The sequence below is a fragment of the Callorhinus ursinus genome, unplaced genomic scaffold (genome assembly GCF_003265705.2).
Source record: "Callorhinus ursinus isolate GAN/ISIS: 27379988/994484 unplaced genomic scaffold, GSC_fseal_2.0 scaffold48, whole genome shotgun sequence".
NCBI classification, from domain to species: Eukaryota; Metazoa; Chordata; class Mammalia; order Carnivora; family Otariidae; genus Callorhinus; species Callorhinus ursinus.
In genome coordinates this window covers 5,850,298-5,866,411 of record NW_027397110.1, presented here as the reverse complement: position 1 = coordinate 5,866,411, position 16,114 = coordinate 5,850,298, and the positions used below count along the sequence as shown (strand labels likewise).

The 16,114-nt window shown below is 43.7% G+C and overlaps 1 protein-coding gene across 6 annotated transcripts in view; it reads right to left on the bottom strand.

Annotated features, from left to right (window-relative positions):
- PACSIN2 (protein kinase C and casein kinase substrate in neurons 2) overlaps positions 1-16,114 on the bottom strand; it is a 133,297-nt gene that overhangs the window by 74,674 nt on the left and 42,509 nt on the right. The window contains exon 1 of one of the 6 annotated variants that reach the window (XM_073882673.1): positions 8,343-8,458. The exons of the other annotated variants lie outside the window; for them this stretch is intronic. The gene's annotated coding sequence lies outside the window, so the exon portion shown is untranslated. Of the gene's footprint in view, positions 1-8,342; positions 8,459-16,114 lie in introns of those variants that run through there. 6 annotated transcript variants of the gene reach the window in all.

Below are 16,114 nucleotides of genomic sequence, written 5' to 3'. Positions count from 1 at the left end.
AGACAGGACAGTGGTCAGCAAAGGTCTTCCTGAGGAGACATTTGAGCAAATACTTGAATAAATGTTAACATTTATTCACCATCTCTGGATGGCAGAATATATGAGTTTGGGAGTTTTCTTTGTGCATATCTGTATTTAATTTTTCTGCCCTAAGAATGATGGTTGGGTCACTTTTGAAAATTCAAAAGGAAAATAAGGCAGTGCCATAGGCACCTTCTGTAATGTCCATAAGCATGAAACCCAAGATTTCTGGTAAAGGAATCCATCCACGTCCCTTATCTTCAGGTCACTGATAATTGGCCTGTGTATCACTTATATTCACTCAGTACAAGTACCCACATTACCTTCCAGCCCCATCCCACAAAGCACCCAGCAGCACCTTCGCTGCCGGAAAGGCCATAGGGCCCAGGCCTCTGCACTCTTCCCTCTTCCCTGCACACCAGTTTCTAGGTGATCCCTCCTTCCTGTGACTTTCAACACTAGCCCCCCGCTGATGCCTCCTGACTTTATTTCCCCAGCACAGACCTCTCCTCTGAACTCCAGTCCAGCACAGCCCCAACCACTGGCTGAGCATCAACTCCTTGGCACCTGATGGGACTTCTCTGACGCACTGCCCAAAACTCAGCCCTGGCTCCTCCATCCCCCAGACAGGCTCCTACCCAGTCTTTCTCTTTCAGTGAAGGGGCTCCATCATCTAAGCAGCTGCTTAGGACAAATGGGCCCATGCCACCCCTGACACCTCTCCTTCCCTCACACCCTATATCCATCAGCTCCACCTTGAAACAGAGCTAGAGTGCGGCCACCTCACACCATCTCTGCTTCAGCTACCCTGGGTCAAGCCACCAAACTTAAAACTTGCCAACAGTTTTGTCTCTCAGCATGCTGAAAAATGCTCATCACTCATCTACACTCCCCACCCTGACCTACAAGGTCCCATGCGATCTGGCCCCAGCTTCCGGCTCCAGTATTGGCTCATTCCAACCCCTACCCCTGGCTCCCCCAGCTACAGTGATCTTCCTGTGGGCCTCCTAATGCACCAGGCTTAGACCTATCTTCACATCTGCTTCCTCTCTGCCAGGAACACCCCTCCAGGGTCTGCAGGCTTTGCTGCTTCACATCATCACATATCCGCTCACATTATCACCTTTAAAAAGCCTAACCTGTCCCCATTCCTTTGACATATCAGCCCCTAAACTCTGCTTATTTTTTAAATAACACTCAGCTTCCCGTGCCATATTATGTATTTATATACTGTCTCTCACTACCCACAAGAACACAAGCTCCTGAAGAACAATAACTGTCAAGTTCACCCCTGTATCCTTAGCACTGATGCACAACAGGAGCAAAATAAACATGTCTGGAACGAATGAGTCAAGGAATGTGCTAGGCTCTGGCACAAACATACACTATGACAGAACAGACTTTGTTTTTAGCAGCAAGGCAAACCAGGTATCTTAATGAGTCTCGCACTGAAAAATTTTAAAAGCTGAATAAAATATAATTACATCACTTTACTCTATTCTAGATTGTCATAAAGGAATCTAAAGACACCAAAAAGGCAAATTTAAAGAAATATAAGTAGATAAGTCAGCTTTCTCTCTGAGGTAATAGAAAGAAAGAAAATATAAAAGATTGATTAGAGATTTGGGAAAAACAGTAAAGCCTAACTTACATCTAAGAAACTTCCAGAAGAAGGTAACATTAAGGATGGGTAAGAAGCAATCTTTAAAGACCATTTTTCAGCATGCTGAAAGACACTAAACCACAGATCAAGGAAGCCCAATGAAATCAAGCCAGATTTTAGAAATGGAGAGAAAGCCACACCAAGATAAAGTAAAACTGTAGAACCTCAAAGGCACAGAAAAGATCATGGAGGCAGCCAGCGAGAAAAGACGACAAAAAATGACAACTGGACTAAGAGCAACAATGAAAGCAGAAGACACTGCTGTGATATATTCTACATGCCAAGCAACAATATTTGCCAACTCAGAATTCCAAACCCAGCAAAACTACTTTTAATAAGAACTGGATATTTTCAAACAGATAAAATAGATACCACCTCCCTTCCCCCAAAAGGGACATCACAGAAAAGAAAATTCTAAAGGGTCTATTTCAGGCAAAAAGAAATTATCTCAGAGGGAAAACTTGAAGCACAAGAAGAAATGGCAAGTAAATATACAAGTAAATACACTAACATATATAAACAGCATTGACTATATGAAACATAATATCTAATTTATAGGATTCTAAAATTCAGAAAGAAAATGCTGAATAAGTTGGGAGGGGTGTGGAGTTAAAATGTTTTAAATCTTTTCAAGAGAAAAAATGTTACTTTAGATTTGTTATGTGTTAAAACATGTAGGGGATAACCACTAAAGGGCTAAACAGAGAATTTAATTTCTAGACTAAAAGAAAGGGAGAGAAAAAACAAATGCAATGGATGTGGGAGGCATGATGGAACTCAATTGAAACAAAAGAAAACCAACAAAATAAAACAAAACACCTCTACCAGAACTGTAGCAAATAGAAAGCATGGGACAAGAAAAAGCTGCTTATCACCTTTTCTATTCAAACTGTAGTGGAGATACTAGCCAATGCCATAAGAAAAACCAGTAAAAGGTACAAGAATTAGAGAAGAAGAAAAAAAAAACATCATTATTGGTAGAAGATGTGACTTTCGCAGGGCTGAAGGGTACTGGAATGACATTTAGAGTGACGGCTCTCCGCTACGATTTAGGAGCTCTCTAAGCACAGTGTGGGGGCTCTATGCACTGGATTCATTTAACATGGGGAAAATAGCAGCAGATCTTTCTGCCCACCGGTCCTGTACTCATGCTTTAATAAAATCACCTTTTTGCACCAAAAACTGAAACTCAGGAAGTATCTTGCCCAAAGCCACCTGGCAAGTAAAGAGTTGGTTTTTGAAATTAAGTCTATCTGTCCCCAAAGCCTAACCACCATGCCTGCCACAGAGAGAGACAAACCACAACACCACAGGATAAGCACCCGTCGGTGCTCTCTCAGAAGCCAGTACCATCGTGTGATTACCAGCACCCTGGAGTACAAAGAGAAAATGAGATCAACCTGAAGAAAGCCAAGGAGAGAGCCGGGCGGTACTAGATCTGCGGCCTGCACAGGAATGCTCAGGAAGGGAATGATACTCTGGAGAAGTGCAGCAGGCACCAAGGTAAAAATGTATGAAAGACCAAGAATGTGGCAGTGGGGCGCGAGGAGAGGGAAGAACTGGATACCAGGAGGCAAAGCAGGTGCCAGCAAGCTAAGCCCCTTGAGGGCCACACCAGGGATTTGGGCTCCTCCAGAAGGTTATGGGGAGGGACCTGGTCACGGTCCAGGAAGGGGAGTTCCCTCCGACAGAGAGTGGAGAACAGACCATCGAGCATCTAGACCTGAGCCGTCCAACAGGCCAGCTACCGGCTGTGGAACGCCTGAACTACAGCTAGTACCACTGAGGAACAGTCTTTTTTAATTTGACTTTTAATTCATTTTAATATAAATAGCCACATGTGCTTAGTGGCTGCTAAACTGGGCAGTGCAGCTCTAGAGGTTAGAGAGGAAGCAAGAGAAATGGTTAGGAGACCAGGAGAGAGGACACTGTGAACGATTATGCTAGGTACGAATGAGAGGCAGAGGAGGAAACAGGGATTAAAAATTCCTCATTCTGGAGGCAAGATACGGGGTAATGTCACAAAGAGAAACAGTTCAGAAGAAAGACCTGAGGTGCACCTGGTGGACAAGAGACTCTGCCAAGTGGGCAAACTAACCGTATGAACGCACACAGGCACAAATGAGCAGATCACCCGATCCAGCCACCCATCATCCAGGTGAACTGGCCCTCCAGGTGGTGACCTATGGATGGTTGGAAATAAACACAGAGCTCGCCCAGATGCCTGCATGTCCGTCAGTGAGAGAAGTCAGGCTGTAGGATGATCACAGCCTACATGAGCCCTGCTATGAGTTTTCATCATTATGACAACAACTACCATCCCAAACTCACACTCCTCAATCTTAGCAGTCCACTGGATGTGGCTAAGAATAAATGTAATATCTTGGCATTCAACATTAAATATACAAAGACTTCTCCACAAGTGGCCTGATGCTTCTCTGCGTGGCCTCGGGGTCTCGCTATATAATATTCTTCCTGCCGGTACAGGCCAGACCTCGGGGAACCTGCGCTGAACACACTCATAGGTGGTGAATTAAGAAAACATTTCTGCTTTCCAGGTCAACAGGTATTTGGTCATCAGACCACTGTGCACTGTGCTATTTTTTCTTTATGCGTCAGTTCATAGTGGAAAAGAACCATAAAGAGGTCACTGTGCTATCCCCAAACTGCCCTGTACTTCACTTATCTTGCTCTACTAGCCCTACCGATACTGAAAACAAAGACAGAATTCCAAACTGGGAAGTTCAACTACATCAACAACATTTTGTCAAGTAAGCGAAATCATTCTCCCCTAATCTCCCTTAAGGACTCCACTGTAGTACAATTCTGATGGGAAACAAGACTGAATATGAAATTCAGCACAGGCTTCATGCTTAAAAAAAAAAAAAAAAAGGGAAAGGAAAGGAAGAAAGAAAGAGAAAATTGTAATCTCTTACTACTGTGATGGCCATTGGCACACATTTCAAATTCAGAATACTTCCTGCCAGATTCTTTAAGTTAACCAAAAATAGAACAGTATGCTTCATCGGTCCACGTAAAAATTAATTCTTTATGATTCACTAATGACAGAGTCTAATGAGAAAAAACTTTAGGGCAGATTCCCAGGGCTGAAGGAGATGTTAAGTAGGCATCTAGTCTGTCATCTGGTATCAAGGCAGAACTGTAAGATGCAAATGCATTTAGGCCAGTCTGGTGAAACAGGACTATAGTGCCTTCAAAAGCAACCTCCATGCAAAGGGGACCACTTCAACTCATTCATTCATTCAAATTAATGGCCCATGTTTTCCACTATTACTTCCCTTCATTCACACACACACACACACACACACACACGTATGCACGCACACACTCGCTCTCCTCTTTACCTGGCTCTAGGCCCTAGGATCTAGCTGGCATACTGAGAGAAGTTTTTTCATAGCCTTAGAGAAGGTTCTAAGGCCACGACTAGAAGCCGTCCTGGAGAGAAGTCCTGAACAGAGATGAAAATGAGGAAGGCCCAGATGACACCAATAGCATAAACTCTCACAGACTTCTGGGCCAAAAGCAGCCCTTAACCCCCGCACAGTCTGCAACAAAGCCAGGACCATATTCCCCCTTCGCATCTTTAAATTCATAGGCAGACCAGAATTCACACTAAAGTAAACAGAAGCTAGGGCAAGGAAGAATATCAAACATTACTTACTGACTAAGACAATCGCATATTAATTATATGTTTATGCATACCTATATATGTATAATAAACATGCATATATATTAAGATGACCAATTATATATTAAGAAAAGGAAGCCAGTTAAACTATTATACTTAATATGTACTGAAAATATAACAGTAAAGATAAAATGCTAGTTGGGGAACAAAGGTAACTAAATTATGGGAGAAGTGAACCAAGCCACTCTCTGCACGCCCTTTCTTTGGCCCTTGGATGTGGTCATCTGGCTCTTCAACTGAAAGCAGCAGCTTCTTTAAGGGTAATGACAGAAGTGCCTGCCCGAACAGCAGAGGGGAAGACAGAGTGCTGACCTACCGCATAGAAACATTGCTCACATATCCTACTTCATTCTTAGCTTTTATAAATTAAAACAGGTATAAAGTTATTGACAATTTCAAATACAAGTAAAGTGTCTATGAAAATACCTGTTTTCCTATAGTGTACTTGTTTCTGAAATTCTTGAAGGCATATACTCTTAAATACTTCAGAAAATACAAGGAAGTACTTTTCTATGAACCTCTGCAAGTAATTTAAGGTGACTCTGGACAGACAGTGACACCATATCAGGGTCTAAGAAGAGTTACCCACTGCTCTCAGGCCTCTATTCGCATCTAATTCCCAGACTTGAATTTCAGAGGGACTCAAATTCAGTTTTTAGAAGAGACTCTTTTTAACTGATTCTGGAAAGTTGTGGATAAATTCCACTTTTATATATTAAATTATTACCCTCTTTTTTTTTTTAACATGATAATGCATTGTTTTAAAGTCTGCCACATTCTAAAACCTGGGCAGTCCAGACTTAGAGCCATCAGTACTCCCTCAGACAGACTGAAATGCCCCCAGACTTCAGGGTTTTCTTCTCACATCCTGAAGAATCCTCTTTAAAAGAACTGAGTACTTTTGTCTGTCTCTTGTAATAGCTGTGAATTTATTAAGTTTGGATTTCTCAGCTAGCAGGCAATCATATAATGAGGTATGCTTACAACAGTAACAACTGAGTAAGGCCTGGTTTAGGGGTGAAGCAAGAAAAACTTTATACAATAGAGAGCTCTTTATTTTAAGAAAAAAATCTCTCTTGGGGGAAGAAATGTCAACGCTCTTCGGGCCTCAGGTAATTCACTGTATACCTATGCCCAGTGGTACTAACTTAGGGAAGCTACTGCATAAAAGCTGAATATTTGAAAATGAAACAAGTGAAAATGGACTCATCAGAAGAAAAAAGCCATTCCTAGCCAAGTCCTATTAATCGTGAGATAATATGTGAAGAAAGCAGGAGAAGAGAGGCCAGTGATCCAGAAGTCAGTCTAGATTCACTCAGCTACCAAAAAGCCGTGTGACCTTGGACAAGTCAACAAGGTATGTCACCTCTTGGTCTTAATTCCTTTGTTTAAAAAAAAAAAAAAAAAATGAAGGGCCGGACTATACTGCCAGGAGGAGTCATTACAACTCTAAATATCACGTTCCCATCTTTTTAACTATGCCACCAAATGAATAGCAGAATTATGTGGCTGGGCAAAACAGAGTACTAACAATGTATAAAAAGAAAGAGGGGGAGGCTTATTTTTACTACTGGCATAAATCTCAGACCTGCAAGACATGTTTCAGTCTGAAGTTACGATACCTCTTATTTTCACAAATGCAGCATTTAAAGTTCATCTAGAATTCAGTAAGATATCTTAGTGCGAAGAAGAATTTGAGGAGATACTCAGAATTATAACAGCAAGGGCGAAACCTATGGACCTCATCAAGGTCTGAGAGAAATATATGTTTGGGAGATTTCTAAAAAAAAATAGGAAAACACAACCCTAAAAGTGTCAGAAATACACAAATCATTCAGGGTAACACCCTAACGAGAAAACAGGCTCCTCTATGCAGCACGGACTGTACCGGCCTGGCACTTTCTGGAGACCAGAAAGAAGACCCGGACGCTTGCCTTTCTAATGTTCATGGCAATAGGTAACCCAAAAAGTATATTCATTTAGCGACGGATCACTCAAGTTTCGGGATTTAAAAAACAAAAAAACAACCCTCTAATTAGAAGCACAGTACTGCATAAACAAGAAGGAGGGAAGGGGAGCCATAATTTTCAATTCCAGAATATGACTTTCAATTCCAGAATAAGAAACAATTAAATATGTATGTAAGGCTGCTCAGTTGTTGGAACAATAAAAACTTTTACATTTTGGTATCTACTAAAAATAAAAGCACAGTGTCTAGTGACAGCAGTCAGATGGAGCGGAGGACACCGGGTCCAGCTGCGAAGAGAAATAAGAAAGAACTGACGGAGGAGGAAGGCAGAGGGGGCCTTGGAGCCGGCCACATGCTCATTCTGGGAGGCTGGAGCAGACGGCCATGAAACAGCAATCAGTGTCAACCAGAGAAGCTAATTGTTCGCTTTTTCTCCCGAGTCCCATTTCCGTGTTTGTAGGTTAGATCTGGCTGTTAAGAAAGGAAATGGCAGCATGTGAAAGACATAATGCCTGACAGTCGGAAAAGAAACCAACCCTCTATTAATAGTTAACTCAAGTAACTCATTTAGCTCCCCAGTAATAAAACAATACAGCTGAAGTATGTAAGCTGGCCTACGCTACGCCAAAGTTTCTAATTTATTCCATCTATTTAGGAATGAAGCATGCATATACGTTCTAAAACCAGAGTAAAGATTATAAAGCATGATTTTTCATTTGTTTAGGCCAAAATCTATTCACCAAGAAAATCAAACATTTACTCTGACATTTTCTCAAAGCATTTTGAATAAAACACTCCACTCCACACTGTTCGGTTAATATTGAACTGGGTGAACATATCCATCAAGAAGCTCTAAAACTACGCATGTTTAAAAGGCGAGATTTCTCAATCAAGCACTCAGAAAAAAAAAAATCAATGAAAACTCTGCTTTGCAAAAGGTCTCCCTTAAAGGAAATATAGGCCTTAAATAGCACACTCACGTTTTTCTGTCAAATGCCAGCTTTGACTGCCTCCCTTTGCAGATCAGCTTCCGTACCTGCCTCCTTCCGACCCTGCTGGTATGTCTGACCTCCAGCTCCCAGCCGAATTCTCCCAGCACATTTCATCATTTCCTGTTGGCTGCCGACTCCTTGCAGCAAGATAAGGCCAGTCCCCTACACTGCTGCAGGAACCCTCCAGGCACCAGGTCCTCAGACCTCTGCTCCAGGCCGGCTAGGAACATCGCAGAAGAGCTTTCTTTTCAGAAAGTGGCCAAACAGAAATCTCGGTATTCGAGAGAAAGAGAGAGGAGGTCGGAGAAGTCATATGACCCCCCAAAAATCAACTTGTATATGAACTAGCTTACACTGCATATGATAGTCTTAGAATTTCTCCTTGTACTTGATCCTTCCACTCAGGAGGGAAAAAAAAACCTGCTCTGGAGCTAAGGTGCCAGGCATCACAGGAGTTAATGTGACAGGGACTTCCTTGCATGGGATGATCTTACATGGTCCCTACATATAAAACTCAACTTCCCTTTGTGACTCCACACAGCAAGGCAAAGCAGCTCAACAGTGGAAGATGCAGAGGAAGCAGATGCAGGCTCAGTGCCGGAGACCCCAGTCTCTCCGCAGCACAGGCTGCCTCCGAAGGCACTCAAATGTGCACGTGTGATTCCCTAGAAGTAAAAACAGACCACAAAGCACCTTTCTTCCTAGAGTTTCATAAAGAATTAAAAGTGAAGGGAGGGGCGCCTGGGTGGCTCAGTCAGTTAAGCGTCTGCCTTCGGCTCAGGTCATGATCCCGGGGTCCTGGGATCCAGCCCCACATCACGGAGCCCGCTTCTCCCTCCGCCTGCCACTCCCCCTGCCTGTGCTCTCTCCCTCTTTCTCTGGCAAATAAATAAATAAAATCTTTAAAAAAAAAAAAAAATGCAGCATCTCAGGTCACCGGTGACCTGCCTTTAAAAAAAAAAAAAAAAAGTGAAGGGAAAAATAAGAATAAACATAGCTTTAGGGTAAGAGGAAGATGTCCTAACTCATTTTAAAATGTATGTGCCCATGAGAATACATACAATATAGGGGCACCTGGGTGGCTCAGTCGTTAGGCGTCTGCCTTCGGCTCAGGTCATGATCCCGGGGTCCTGGGATCGAGCCCCGTATCAGGCTCCCTGCTCAGTGGGGAGTCTCTTCTCCCTCTCCCACTCCCCCTGCTTGTGTTCCCTCTCTCGCTGTGTCTCTGTCAAAAAATAAATAAAAAATCTTAAAAAAAAGAATACATACAATATAATTCCCTCTAGATAAAGTGAAGAGCAGGCACAAATACACTATGGGACTTGAAGCCAAGGCAGAATGCGAAAGGGACCGGGCACGAAAGGCTCCCCGGGGGCACTTCTGAGCAGGGCTCTGTTTCCTGAGCTGTCCGTGTGCTGTATTTGTGAAAATTCATTGCTGTACACGCTGATAATATGTGCACTTGTATGTATGTGTGTGTATTCTGTCTCAATAAAAAGTGCTTGAGGGGCGCCTGGGTGGCTCAGTCGTTAAGCGTCTGCCTTTGGCTCAGGTCATGATCCCAGGGTCCTGGGATCGAGCCCCGCATCAGGCTCCCTGCTTGGCGGGAAGCCTGCTTCTCCCTCTCCCACTCCCCCTGCTTGTGTTCCCTCTCTTGCTGTGTCTCTCTGTCAAATAAATAAAATCTTTAAAAAAGAAAAGTGCTTGAAAAACATATGCAACAATATAAAAAAATACAAACACTACAAGAAAGAGCAGGTATTGAAACACAAGAAACAAATATTTCAAGAGCTCAGTTTCCCCCAAAGTACCCTCCCAGAAGATACATGGGCACCCCCCAACCGCTATGGCAAGCCAGATGCTACATTTACATGGTGGTGGCCAGAACAGAGCCGCACTATTCCCTCCCTTGGAACATGGGCCCCTAGTCTGACCTTATAACACAAAACAAAACAGGTTAAAAATATCTTTCCAAAATCTGTGTTTAGAAATTCCTTGATGGAAAAACACCAATAAAGTGAGGATCACATCAACACAGGCTCAATTATTTGACATATGATAATAATTCACACTACTTGGAAAATTATACTACCCTCTCCCCCGGCAAAAAACAAACAAACAAAAAAAAACAAACGAAAAACAACGACAACAAAAAACAAGAAGTCGACCCAATACAACGCAAACTTGGCTGTATTCCACCAGCAGCTCAGTTAGATCACTTGCACGCTTACAGGGAGGCACATGCTGGGGCACTGGGTCAGCCATGTTCTCTGGTCTGCAGGGAGGCTGGCTACTTCAGCCCAGGGCTTACAGGGGCTTTAACGGCCCTAAAGGTCATCTTGTCCAGGGACACTAAAGCTGGAAAAGGCTAAATAATGTTTCTAGAGACTACTTCAGTGTGCTTGACCACAACACACAGACAGGCTTTCTAAAACTAATGGCCTGGCAGTTATCTTCCAAAGCATTTTAACTAAATTTAAGCAGCACAAAAATATGGTCACAGAAGTCCTTTTCTGGGGGTATCTTCTTCCAGTAAGAAAGAATAAACACCTGAGTTCTGGCAGACCAAGCTGACTATCTACTTTTCCTTTTCATCAGCTAGCGTGACCAAAAACTCTTCTTTGCCTCAGAGCCCCACTTAGGACTCTTGGTTATGAGAGAGGACGACAAGCACAGCAAGGTGGATTCATTCTTTTTTCTTTTTTTTTTTTTTAAGTAATCCAACAAACACAAGCTGCTCAGTAAACATTTATATAGTGCTTACTTTATGGTTAATGATGAAAATAATCCTATCAGGGGACTGTCCCCTCTTCCATTTTCCAGCTCAGATAACTGAGGTACAGGTACAGAGAGGTTATATTACCTGCCCTGCATCCCAAAGCTGGCACACGGGGGAGCCAGGATCCCAACCCAGGTAGTCAGCTTCCAGAATCCAGCTGTTAGCCATTACACTGCCTCTCCTTCTTGGCTTCCCTCAATAAATCAGAAGCGGGTCTTGGGTACAGCTGCCACGTAATAAAAATCTGACTTGAAGTGAATTAAGAATGCAGATAGCAGTGACACTATGAAGTAATGAGCCCAGCTTTCCAGTGTGGCTGGGGCATTCTCTCCTGGTCCCCACAACCTCGGCCAGTGGATTCCTAGCTGGAGACCAGCTGTCCTGACCCTCTGGCGAAGGACAAGGCTGGCTCTGGCAGCTGTCCCAGCCCCTAAGGTGGTACTGGGAAAGAAACACTGCTCCAGGGAAAGCCACCTGCTACCTCTCGCACGTGGTGCCTAAACTGGTATTTCCAGTTCCAATCTGGTTTCTGTCACCAGACTTGAAACCTTTGGGCATTCATTCAACAAACAGTAGTGGCAGGCACAGGGCTTAAGGCCACAGGGTCCCATGGTTGAAAAAGCCAACATCCCTGCCCTGGATTGCTCAGTGTATGGGCAGGGCAGATGTGTAAATAAATAAAAATGGCACGAGCTAACAACTGCTAGAACCAACATGCACCAAGGGCTGAGGGAACACTGGGAAGGGAGCAGTGAGCTAGCATGGGAAGCAGGGTCAGGGAAGGCTTCATGAAGGAGGGACAGGAGCGGGCTAAGAGCCTGCCATCAACCTACTCAAACCATGTAGATTAAGGCAGAAAAAAATTCTGAAACAAAATCCAGCAAGTTAGCTGAAGACTACCAGTACCTTCATGACCTCCGTCCTCAGCTGATGGCTGAGTCCATGCACAGCAGTCCTTAACCAAGCATCAGGTACAGACATGAGGGCAGCACCGGACCGGCTGTCTCTTCTGACACCTCTCTCCTGTTACAGGATGAAAATGGCTACCTTCACCGAGCTCTTTTAAAAGACTCCATAAGATAGGGACTACTAGCCCCGTTTTACGGAAGGAAAACCACCACAGAGCAATTAAGCAACCTGCCCAGTATCACCCAGCAAATAATGGCAGAATGGGATTCGAACTCAGGTCTACCTGATACTTTCAAAGCCCATCCTCTCTCCACCACACTCATGCCTGCCACGGAACTAGACCCGTGAGGAACATGAGGATATCTGGCAACAGATCATGTCACGTGGGGTAAAGGACAAAATTTTCACCATGTGATTTTTCCCCATTCCTCTACTGGTCTGTCCTTGCTTTAATGCCACACTTTTTCTAAAGCAGCTTTATTGAGATGTAATTTACATACCATATAATTCAGCCATTTAAAGTACACAATTCAATGGTTTTTAGGATCTTTACAGAGCTGTGCAACCATCACCCCAGTCAATTTTAGGACATCGTCCTCACCTCAAAAAGAAACCTCATGCACGTTAGCCGCCATCTCTTTCTCCCCCTTCCCCAGCCCAAAACAGCCAGTGGCTCTTACCAGGTGATTCAAAGAGTAATGGGCACAGAGCCATCAGGTTGTTAGTAAAACAGTGCAAATTGCAGTTCTGTGCCTCGGTCCTCCCTTCTGGGCTAAAGCTAACAGCTGAGCCCGGACAGGACCAGGGAAAAGCCAGACAACTCAGAGGCAGGCGCTGGGGTGAGAGGTGGAGGTATCTGGCCGCCCCGTGCTAGATGGGCTCCATGGTTCTCATGTCCCTGAACTTAGCAGGGCCAGGTGGTCTAGCAGCTGCCAGGATGGTGGAAATCATGCAAAAACTCTACAAGAGCCCCTCTGGTCACAAGACCTTACACCATTAAGAATGCCCATCTCCCCATCTCCAGAAAGACAAACCAGGATGGTATCCGCTACCATAGGCTGGGGGTAACCAGAACAAGAGTTGTTCTGAGAAGCCAAACTCTTCAAGGATTGATTATCAGGACTACTGACGGCCTGGAGGAAAAGGTGCCTCCTCTGCTCCGCCCCCCAGCCTTCCTCAAGAGCTAAGGAGAGTTGGGGGAAAGGGATCTACATACAGACCATGCACATACTTCCACAGAGCATACAGGTCATGGAAATAGCTCTGTAAAGCGTCGCCACGCAATACAAAACTCCTCAACACTGAGGAGTGAGCTTTTGACAGATGCGCACGGGTACATCACAGAAACCTCATGGTGAGCAAAAGAGGCCAGATGCAAAAGGGTGCAAAAATAGAAGTGTGTTCTATTTACATGAAATTCTAAACCAGGCCAAACAAATCCATCGTGACAGAACAATGTTTGCCTGTGGCCAGGGGTTGGGTGGGGGCTGACTGCACAGGGCACAAGGAAAAGTTCTGAAGTGATGGAAATGTTCTCTATCTTGCTTGGGACAGTGGCTACACAGGCATATCCATTTGTCAAAGCCCCTAAATGGGTCCATTCTGTTGTATGTAAATTAATATCTCAATAAAGAGAAAACGGGGGGGATGAGGGAGAGAAGCCTGCTGCGGAGCCTGAACAACGGAGCTGTCCACTCTCTTCACCAAGGACTGGCCTGCAAGGTGCCGCTGAGCCCTGGGCTGTGGCAGCATGCATGCACTGCACTGGGTCTCAGTTCTTAGAACAACGGATCCTCTAACACACACAAATGATTCTGATGAACCTAAATGGTCCACCTTCTAACCAGGTTAACTCAGCTCTCCAATATTCCTGCAGTAAAAAGCGTGATAACGTCAGGCAGCGACTCAGAAATGGCAGCTTTCAGTGACAGGCTCCAATGGCTGTTTGACAGTGAGTAAACCAGTAAAATCTAATGCGATAATTACAGGTATTAGCTTTTCTTTTTCTTCAAATGGTAAGTAAATCTTAAATTCTAGAATTTAAATAGGTTATATAAAACATTCTGATAGGTCAATCTTTTTTTTTTTTTGGTTGGGGAAAAAGGATAGCAGCTATGTTCAAATCTTACGTGTTAACCTTTCATATTTTTCATGAAACAAGACATAAATAGAGCCATCTTGCCTTTAGTCTTCATATATATATATATATAAAGGAATGAACCAAGCCAAATTTCTAACATTCTCATCAAAGAAGAAGGTGCCAGAAAAGCTAAATTAAGTACCAGTTCTATCTTTGGCAAAGTAAAAAAAAAAAAAAAAAAAAAATTTAAACCCTTTATATAAGCTTCTTTGCTTCCCTGGCACTCACCCAAAGCTAAAGAAAAAAATGAAGCCAAACTAATTAAAGCAGAAAGCCCAACTGAGAAAAACTTCAAAGCACCAATGTGATATGGAAAATATGTTAATTTCTTTTCTTACACATTTTATAAAATGCCATCATGAGAAGAAACACCTGGGTTTCCAACAACATCTCAGTGGTTAAGACGTCACTCACAGTTCTGGGGCTAGCTCAAGCCTTCCTTGGACAACTCACTGAAGATGGAAAGTGATCCCTGAAGGAAGGTCTGAATTCAAAATGGAGTGGTGAACAAGGTCTGTGGTGAGCTTTTGGGTATTTTCAGGAATAAAGTTAGAGATCTGCTCCATTCATGTTTTACTGGAGGTTTACCAGTGTGATTTTCCCCCTCATTTATTTCTATTGTGCCCTCTCTATGCTAGACTCTGGAAGTTACAAGCTAAATAATTTCCCACACTTGTCCTTAAGCAACTTAGAGTTTAGTAGGGTAGACAGACTAGCACCCAGAGGACCACACAGTGTGACAAGTGCTGCACAGCAGACCTAGGCAGGGAGCCCCGCTTAGGAGAGTGGGGCAGATGTGGGAAACCCTCAGCGAGGCTGGGCGCTGAGCCGAGTCCGGTAAAGAAGGCGCCGCCTCACCCGCCTCTCTGGCTGGGGCTTCCCCCTCCCCCAGCTTTAATGACCAGAGTATGCCACTGAGGGCAGAAGCGCCCAACACAAGCCTGCCAACTTTATTTTGTCCACTAAGGGCACTAAAAAAAAGAAAACCCAATCACCTCCCATTATTTCATTTCAAAAGCATTTTAATAATAAAAAAGGCATTTTAACACTAAAAAGCAGGTCATACAACTTCAGAATATATCAAAAGCCTCAAACTAAGTATCTCTCGCTTTGTAAAGAATAAGGACAATGTTGATATTTTAGCCCCATGGCAGTAAAAATACCATCACAAACCGGTGTTTAGAAACCCTGAAAATAGAGGCTAAAATTAGGACTATTTTATGACATTTTATATACATTTGCGAGGACCTTTACATACAATGAATCTATACTTCATGATAACCCTGCCAGGTGGGAGTACTGTCCCCATTTTTCAGAAGAGAATACTAGAGCCCTGGGGAAAGTGGCCTGCCCACGGTCACAAAGCAGTCACAGCAGAGCTACTACACATGGTTCCCTCTGACAGCAGAGCCCATCTGGTCCCCCAAGCCTGCTGGGGTGGTGTGGAAGAGCTCTGAGTGACCTCTGAGGTCCTCATCAGAAATAAACATGTTTTATTGTTGTTGCTTTGGAGATCGCAAAGGAAGAATTCAGTTCTGCCTTTTTTTTTTTTTGGTAGTCCCAAACAACCAACTCAAACCCTTTGTGAAGCCAAGAGAGGTATAAATATGTAAATAAACAGAAATCGTGATCCCAAGCATTCCAGAATGCTCCCATTACGTTCTCCTTCTCCATTTGGACCAGTGCTAGGGATAAAGAAGATGGGAAAAATGGGAGAAGATCAAGAATCCCGGGGTACCTGGGTGGCTCAGTTGGTTAAGTGTCTGCCTTCAGCTCAAGTCATGATCCCAGGGTCCCGGGATGGAGCCCCATGTCGGACTCCCTGCTCAGTGGGGAGCCTGCTTCTACCTCTTCCTGCTGATCCCCATTTGTGCGCGCTCTCTCTAACAAATAAATAAAATCTTTTTTTTTAAAGATTTTATTTATTTATTC